This window comes from Castanea sativa, chromosome 11 (genome assembly GCF_040712315.1).
Source record: "Castanea sativa cultivar Marrone di Chiusa Pesio chromosome 11, ASM4071231v1".
Taxonomy (NCBI): Eukaryota; Viridiplantae; Streptophyta; class Magnoliopsida; order Fagales; family Fagaceae; genus Castanea; species Castanea sativa.
The window spans coordinates 69,282,055-69,290,544 of record NC_134023.1 but is presented as its reverse complement, the minus strand read 5'-3'; the positions used below and the strand labels follow the sequence as shown (position 1 = coordinate 69,290,544).

The window sequence follows — 8,490 nt, the reverse complement described above, 5'->3', positions numbered from 1 at the left end:
TTCATACATAGACACAAAATATATATATATATATATATATATATATATATATATATATATATATATATATATCCTCCCCAAAGATAAATTCATGGCTCTGCCACCGAGGTCTACAACCAAATTATAGTGTACTATAGCAGAAGTGGGACACAATACAATTTGTGAGTAGCACTTAAAATGATGCTTGATCTGTATAACATTAGCACTAGAGACATGAAAATTGATTTGCTATATTTAAAGGCATCATATTGTGCAACTCTCCTGACTGGCTCATCAAATACTAGATTTTTGCTTGGAAATTTAGCATTAATTTGCTTACATTTTGGTGATCATTATTTTTTGAGTTCTTAAATAAGACGTTCTGACACAATCATTATTTGTATCCATGCAAATTTCGCAGGTTTATCTACCTTATAATCACAATTGGTGCAGTCTTATCCATAATTTCCTGCTTTGGATATGTAGGAACTGCATGAAGAAGTCCCTGTTGTCTACTACATGTATCCTCAAGTTACTTCCTTTTAGATTCTTCCTTCTTTGTTATAGTTCATATCCTCTTTGCATACTTCTGCTTTACTGAAAAGTCTAATGTCCTTAAGAATTATTAGTTCTCAGTATTTTTGGTGGGACTTGTCCTTATAAAATTAGGGGTTGCAGCATTCATGCTCATTGATCACAACTGGAACAAGGTGATGAAGACTTTTCACTGCTATTTCATGTTCTATTTTTTTTTTAGTGAACATACTTCTATGATAATTAATGCATAGTTAATTTCCCATTTCTTTTTCTGCTTGCAACTTGCAAATACCTATTGTTTGGTTTTTCTTATTATATAGAAATTCCACCAAAGAATTTTGCTTTTCTTTTTGAACGAAGTACATCCAGAAATATTACACCATTTGAGAACCTCCTGCAGGTTATTACCACAGCTAAAAGTGGCAATTTTCAATCAGTTTACCTCTTTTTGAACAAGAATTGGACAATCATCAGATGGGTTGCTCTTGTAGTAATTATTCTAGAGGTAAATAATTAAATACATTAAAGAAAGAATAATTAAAAAGGAGAGAAAATATATGCTCACCTTAAATCTTTCTTATTGTATATATTGAAATCTCTAATATCAATTTTTTTTTTTTTTTTTTCTGCCTCTCACTCTCAGGTTGTTGCTCTAGTGTTTGCTTTGTACTTAAGATCTGTGATTACTCAAGCTAAATATGATGATAGCAGTGATGATGAAAGATTGTCTACAATCGTAGTCGAGGATCAACTGTTGAGAGGAAGAATAACCAAGCCAGCAGCAAAGAACAGATTAGACTAAACAAGAAATATTAGTTGACTCGCTGTTGGTTATATTGTATGTAAAATCATTTTTGATAGTAAAGTGGAAAAACAGGTTGTTGATATATTAAACCTGAAATATTTCTGAAGAAAAAAATAAAGCACTGAGAAAAGGTTGATTATCTCCTGACTCTTATCGTATTTCACTTTGAAGTGTTTCATTTATCAAGTTCATAATAAATTGGCAGTTCTTTCATTAGGACCACTTTTTCTGTGAGAAATTAATTGCTCCACCAAGGACCACTTTCTTTTATCAATGGTAGATATTGAGATAGATAGTGTTGGTACTGCTTAAGGCAAATGATTCCTCACACTCTCATTTCTATGCTTTTTCTTTTCCTCAGAATTCTTAGTGAGAGTAAAATGATTCAGAGCAAGGTTTTTGTTTTTCTCATGAAAAGAACTACACAATACGATTGAATAATAAGATTCTTGGCTTTTATATCTCTTTTCTAACATGATTACATAGTAAGTGAAATATCTTGTTTCCTATATATAGGATTAGACTATATTATAGATATTTTATAGTAGTCAGCTTCTTTTTAGTATTTTAGTAATTTGTTCATTTGTCTTTTGCTGTGTTTGATTTATGTTTAGTCCTTTAGTTACTGTTAGAGATATTAAGTTGATGTGAATTAAACAATTGACATTATAGTGGAGATATGACAGTCAAAGACTTGAGACAGTATTTTGCGTCAGGCTCATAAGAAGTGTTAGTGAGACACATGTTTCCTATGCCCGGAGCAAGGTTTTAGTTTTTCTCATCAAAAGAACTACACAATACAATTGATTAATAAGGTTCTTGGCTTCTATATCTCTTTTCTATCATGATTAGATAGTAAAGTAATATCTTGTTCCCAGGATTTGAACTATAGATATTTTATAGTAGTCTCCTTTTTTAGTATTATAGTAATTTTTTCATTTGTCTTTTGCTGTGTTTGATTTATGTTTAGTCATTTAGTTACTATTAAAGATATTAAGTTTATGTGTATTAACCTAAAGGTCCAATTGTATTACTCAGTTCATGTATATTAACCACAGTTGGTAATCTCTATATAAACCCTACTTAAGGTTCATTGTAATTAAACAATTAAGATTATAGTAGAGATATAACCATCAAAGACTTGAGATGGTATTTCATGCGCCTGGTGTATATGAAAATTTTTCTAGAGACTTACTCCATAGGACCGTAGATATAGTCAAACTACATAATCTTAGTGTCCTCTCTCTTCTCTCTATACTTTCTCTTTCTCAATATTTTCAATTGTACTAGTTACAACTAGGCAAGGTAATATCTCTCACAGTTTATTAACAAAAGAAGCTTTTATTGAAAAACAAAGAACAAGCCAACAGATATAGAGACATATATAGCAGGACAAAGATCCTAGGCAACAGCATATACAACAGTTAGGGACCAAACAAAATTAGTACAAACGCATTAAAAAGTCCCTAACATAGCTTGGAAAGACTATCTTGGTGGCACATACGCTGCTATATTAGAGTATTGGCGTCAGTTCATGCAATTTTTTTTTTTTTTTTGTCTATTTTAACCTAATAACTTATCTTTTATATTTTACATACTTACTTTTCAAAAAATTTATACGCCAGATTATTTATTTTACACTACATTTTATTAAAATATCAATTTTTCTTAATTTCTTTTTTTTTTCTTTTTTCACACATAACAACCATCATTCATTCTTTTCCTTCAATTTTAAAATACGTAAAAAAAGAATAATAAACTAAATGCAAAATAAATAGTATCAGTGTAAATTTACACAATTACTATAGCAAACTTGTAAATTTACATAATTATACACTATCTCATCTGAATTATTTTTATATCAAATTATATAAATTATGCGTTTTTTTTTTTTTTTGGTGAATCATATTTTCTATTATTAACTCTAAGGTGAGTGGGCCTTTATTGAAAAATCATAAGAGTACCATATGGTGCTTTAAACGAGGCTTTTGATATATGGCAGCATTCCACTGGGAAACAACTTGTTACGTACTGCTCAGTAAAATAAAAAAAGATTTGGTACTGTAGAAATATTAAAAGTTCCATAATCACATGATTTTGTACACATTTGCCACCGCAAGCTATATATATATATATATATATATATATGTGTACGTGTACACGCGCGCACATGTAACATACGACCAATGGCTTAGATTTTTTATCAGGGAAAGTTAAGTTCATCAACCTCAAAGAAATGACAAATCGAGGACCCTAGAGGACCACCTCTACTAATGTTGCCCCGTGTGAGTACTCAATAATTAATTTCTTCTATGTATTTCAAATTTGGCCTAAAGAGTGGTATCTCATCTAAAATTTTAAACACGCCACAAAAATTCATAACAATTTTAGAACACTTCTTAAATAACCTACCACTTTACACATGAGTTGTTAAAAAAATACTTAAATATGTCCTCCAAGACATACAACAAAAAGAGCATAATTATTTCCTTAGTGTTCCCAAATTACCTTCTTCTTTTTTTCTTTTTTTTTTGCTAAACAGTGTTCCCAAATTAACCTACCACCTTATACATGACCAATTAAAATATTTGAATTAACAAATTATTGTGGGTCCATATGTTAAGTGCTACTAATTTAGGAATATTGTGTAATTGATGTGAATTTTTTATGATTCTAGCTTTAATTTATGATTCTAGCTTTATTTTATGATTCTAATGTCCCACGTGAATTAAGTGCAACCTTAATTATATGTATATAAACTCTTAAGCACTCTCTTCTTGACAAGCACTCTCTTCTTGACAAGTTCTATACATATTTTTAAGTGGAACTTGACATTTTTAATGCCAAGTTTTGCATAAAATTTAAAATTAAAAAAAAATTAAAATACAAAGTTGAGATACTTACCTTAACTGACATTTTTTAGTGCTTCTAACAAAATCAGTTTCAAATTATCGAATTATCAGACAAAAAAAAAAAAAACAAAAGGCCCGGTATCTAAGCATATATATATATATATATATTATAGAATTATGAATTATCTTCAAGAGGGTCCAGTCCAGTGCACATCACCACATTTTAGTTAATAAATTAATTAATTAAATAATAATATTATTAAAACACAAAAAACCCATATCTAGCTAAATTGGGACCAACCATATCCTGTACCTAGCCCACCATACCATCATCATCATCATGACCAATGACTCAAGAAATGAAAGCAAATTCATATATATATATACGCACACATAGTAGACTCATCACAAGCATTTTGAGCGGGTAATTAGGCTCTCTTCTATTTTTTATTTTGGATTTAGTGAAATAATGTTTAAAAGTGAGATAAATAATTAAAGATAGCATGGGAATCAATAAAGTTTGAAAGCCTAAATTTTTTAAGAACTTTTTAAAAAAAAGTATATTACTCTTTTAACCTGTATATGTTTTTAAATTTAAAATTATTTAACTAAAAGATTAGGTATTTTAGAGAATTTAAGAATTTATATGAAAATATTTTACTACACAAAATGATAAAACCCAAACAAGAATCCTGTTATTTTTTTGATACAAGATAAAAATTTTAATCTAAGCGTAAAGTGGAAATCCTGTTATTAATATTATAGATATATATATACATAAATCAAATGATAAAAATAAAACACATATATTAATTAATACACAAAAAAATATTAGTACTATTTAAATAAAAAAAAAAGGAAAATGGGATTGAATGTTGATTTACCCATTGGTGTTGGTGTAAATTTACGCAATCACTACAACAAACTTGTAAATTTACATAATTATACACTAATTAATCTAAATTATTTTTATATAAAATTATATATTTTGCATATTTTTCTATTATATACTCTATAGTGAGTGGGCATAAATTATTTTTGCCAATTTATTTTACTATTCAGCTTATTTTTTTATTATTTATGGATTCTACAGTACTTTTTGATACTATTTATAGATGTTACTGTCATATTTCAATTAACTTTTATCTTTATTTACAATATTTAAAAAAAATCAATTTTAATGAAACATACAGATCTAAATAGATAATTATTTAAAAATCATAAAGTACCATATGGTGCTTTAAACGAGGCTTTTTATATGACAGCATTCCACTATAGGAAACAACTTGTTACGTCCTGCTCAGTAAAAGAAAAAAAGTTTCATACCGTAGGAATCTTAAAAGTTGGATTAATCCCATGATTTTCTACACGTTTGCCACCACAAGCTGTCATAGGCCTGTCCACAGAAAACCGATTCCCGACTCACCCGAAGAAATTGTCCAATCCGGCCCGAGAACCGGTCGACTCAATGCCGGTGACAGTTGGCGGCGGGTCTCCGACTCCAAAAACCGTAGACGGCGGGTTGGTTGGCGAGTTTTCTCCCCTAAAATTTGAAAAACCCGAACCGACCGGCGAAAACCCAGAAGCCGGCGAAAAATTCCAGATACCTGCAAGCAAAACCCAAATTCTAGCGAGAAAAACCCAGATTCCAGCGATAAATTTCCAGATCTCAGTGAAAAAATCTAGATTCAGACGATATTTCATGTAGATCTAACAAAATTTTGACTGGATCTAGCAAAATCTCATCGAATCTGGTGAGATTACCACTGGATCTAGCGAAATCTCATAGATTTCAATGAGATTTTCACCGGAATTGGGTTTTGCTCGCAGTTTCCTCACCGTTTTCTCGCCTTTTTCTCAGAGCTAGGACGCTGACCGATCCGTCCGCCACCCGTCGAAGTCCGACCCGAACAGATCCGTTTACTCCAGCGGTCGGCGGCGGGTGAGATTTTTCCAGACCCGATTCCGTCGGGTCGGTTCCCGGTTGGGCACAAACCCGACTTGGACCAACCCGTGGACAACCCTAAGCTATCATATGTGTAATCCACGACCAATGGCTTAGATTTTTTACGAGGATTAGGCTTCGTTTGGTTGCGATGAAAATAAGAAAGATGGAAAAGAAAGAAAGGAAAATATAAAAGAAAATACCGTTTTCTCTTGTTTAGTTCAAGAGAGAAAATAAGAGGCATAGAAAACAAAGAAGAAAAAAAATCACTCCTAGCCCACAAATATTTATCAATTAGAAGGAAAACTAAGAAGAGAATGGGAGAAAAGATGAACCAAGTATTGAATTACACAAATACCCTAAAAAGTTGCTATCCAAATCAAGTGAGTCATTATACTTTCGCATTTGGGTACAGAACATATTATTAACGTGTTTTTTTTTTTTTCTAAGCCTAGCATAATGGGTAGATAGGATGAAAGTGAAACCCGATGAATGTGTGTTCTATTTTGTTTTTATTTTTTATTTTATTTTATAGAACAACGTGTTTTTTTTTTATGAAACCTAGTCGACATATTTTATTTTTTATTTTGTGTTTGGGTTTTTTATGAAAAATAATTTGTGTAATTTAAATTTAAAAAAAAGTAGAGTTAATACTTATAAGTTATAAATGTATTTAATATATTTGTCGGAAATATAATAAAAAATTATAATGTTTTAATAGTTTTATATAGTAGGGGCATGAGATTAAGTTTATTTGAATTACATTTTTCATCATCTTATATTTCTTCTCAAACAAACAAATAAGTTTTCCATCTCTCCACTTTTCCATCCTCTCAACCAAACACATATGAGAGAAAACTATATTTTTTTTCATCCTCTCACTTTTCTATCCCTTCCTCATATTCTATCCTCTTACTTTTCCACTCTTCCAACCAAACAGACCCTAAGTCAAGCTCATCAACCTCAAAGAAATGACAAATTGAGTACTCTCAGAGGACCACTTGCGTGAGTACTCAATAATTTCTTCTATGTATTTCAAATTTGACATGATAAAAAGTGGGACCTCATCTAAAATTTTAAACACACCACACAAATTCATAAAATTTTTAGAACATTTCCTAAATAACCTACCACCTTACACAAGAGTTGTTAAAAAAAATACTTAAATAAGTCCTCCAAGACATACAACAAAAAGAGCATAATTTCCTTAGTGTTTGTTTGGCAAATATTATTTTTACCAACTTATTTTACTATTCAACTTATTTTTGCTACTATTGATGGATCTCACTGCACTTTATGGTACTATTCATGAATCTTACTATACTATTTCAGCTCACTTTTACCTTTATTTTCAGTACTTTCAGTAAAAAGTTTTCAATTTTCGCAAAATAAGCGGATCTCAAACAGACCTTTAATGTTCCCAAATTAACCTACCACCTTACACTTGACCAATTAAATTATTTAAATTAACAAATTATTGTGGTCCATATGTTAAGTGGTTCTAATTTAGGAATATTGTGTAATTGATGTGAATTTTTTTTTCTAGCTTTATTTTATGATTCTAGTATCCTACATAAATTAAGTGTAAGTTATTATGTGTATATAAAGTCTTGAGTACCTTTTTCTTGCAAGCCGATTTTCAAGAGTGATTGCTTATTAGTGGAATTCATTTTAAGAAGGATTTTGTTATCAGATGTCCTATAAGCATTCGTTTAGAAAATATTTTTAGAAACTATTATAGAAAAGGAACAGAATATCAAACTTTTTTTTTATTGTTTTTTATATTTCCTATAAAAGTAGAGTAATGCTAGAGATACAAATTTTTATATAAAATTTTTTACAAACTGCTAATTTGGTGAGTAGTTATTAATAAATAAAAAAGTAATATTAATAGTGGATCTAGATAAAAACTAATAAAAAACTGGTCATATCAAAGATTTATAAAAATATTATAAAATAATTTACGACTGTTTTTCTAAAATGATTCAAGATACAAATTAGTTGAGACTTCTAAAAATAAGATTCGTAAAATATTCTTTAACAGTTGACATGTGTACGAGTCCCATATTCTCGACCACACATATAAAAAGACAATCAACTCACACAGAATGGTCGTCAAAAAGCAACACGTGTGTCAAAAGTGATAAACACTACAAATCTACAATAATGATACCCATTCCAAGCCAATGTGAGGTGGGGTCTTTTAACACCCATAATGAGATACATCAATTTAACTTATTTCATCAAAATCTTAAGATGTCAGTCCATTATTGGTATCATTTTATCATTTACCATTCATAAGTTTTCACCTCGATGGTTATTAAAATTTATATAACTCTAAAGTTATATTGACTTGAATGGTTAACTTTTCC

At 29.9% G+C, this 8,490-nt stretch overlaps 1 long non-coding RNA gene across 1 annotated transcript; it reads left to right on the top strand.

Annotated features, from left to right (window-relative positions):
- The first annotated feature begins 495 nt into the window (after positions 1-495).
- On the top strand, positions 496-1,460 carry LOC142614937 (uncharacterized). The gene is made up of 2 exons (XR_012840609.1): positions 496-1,021; positions 1,160-1,460. It is a non-coding gene; the product is annotated as an uncharacterized LOC142614937 (long non-coding RNA).
- Positions 1,461-8,490: the final 7,030 nt, after the last annotated feature.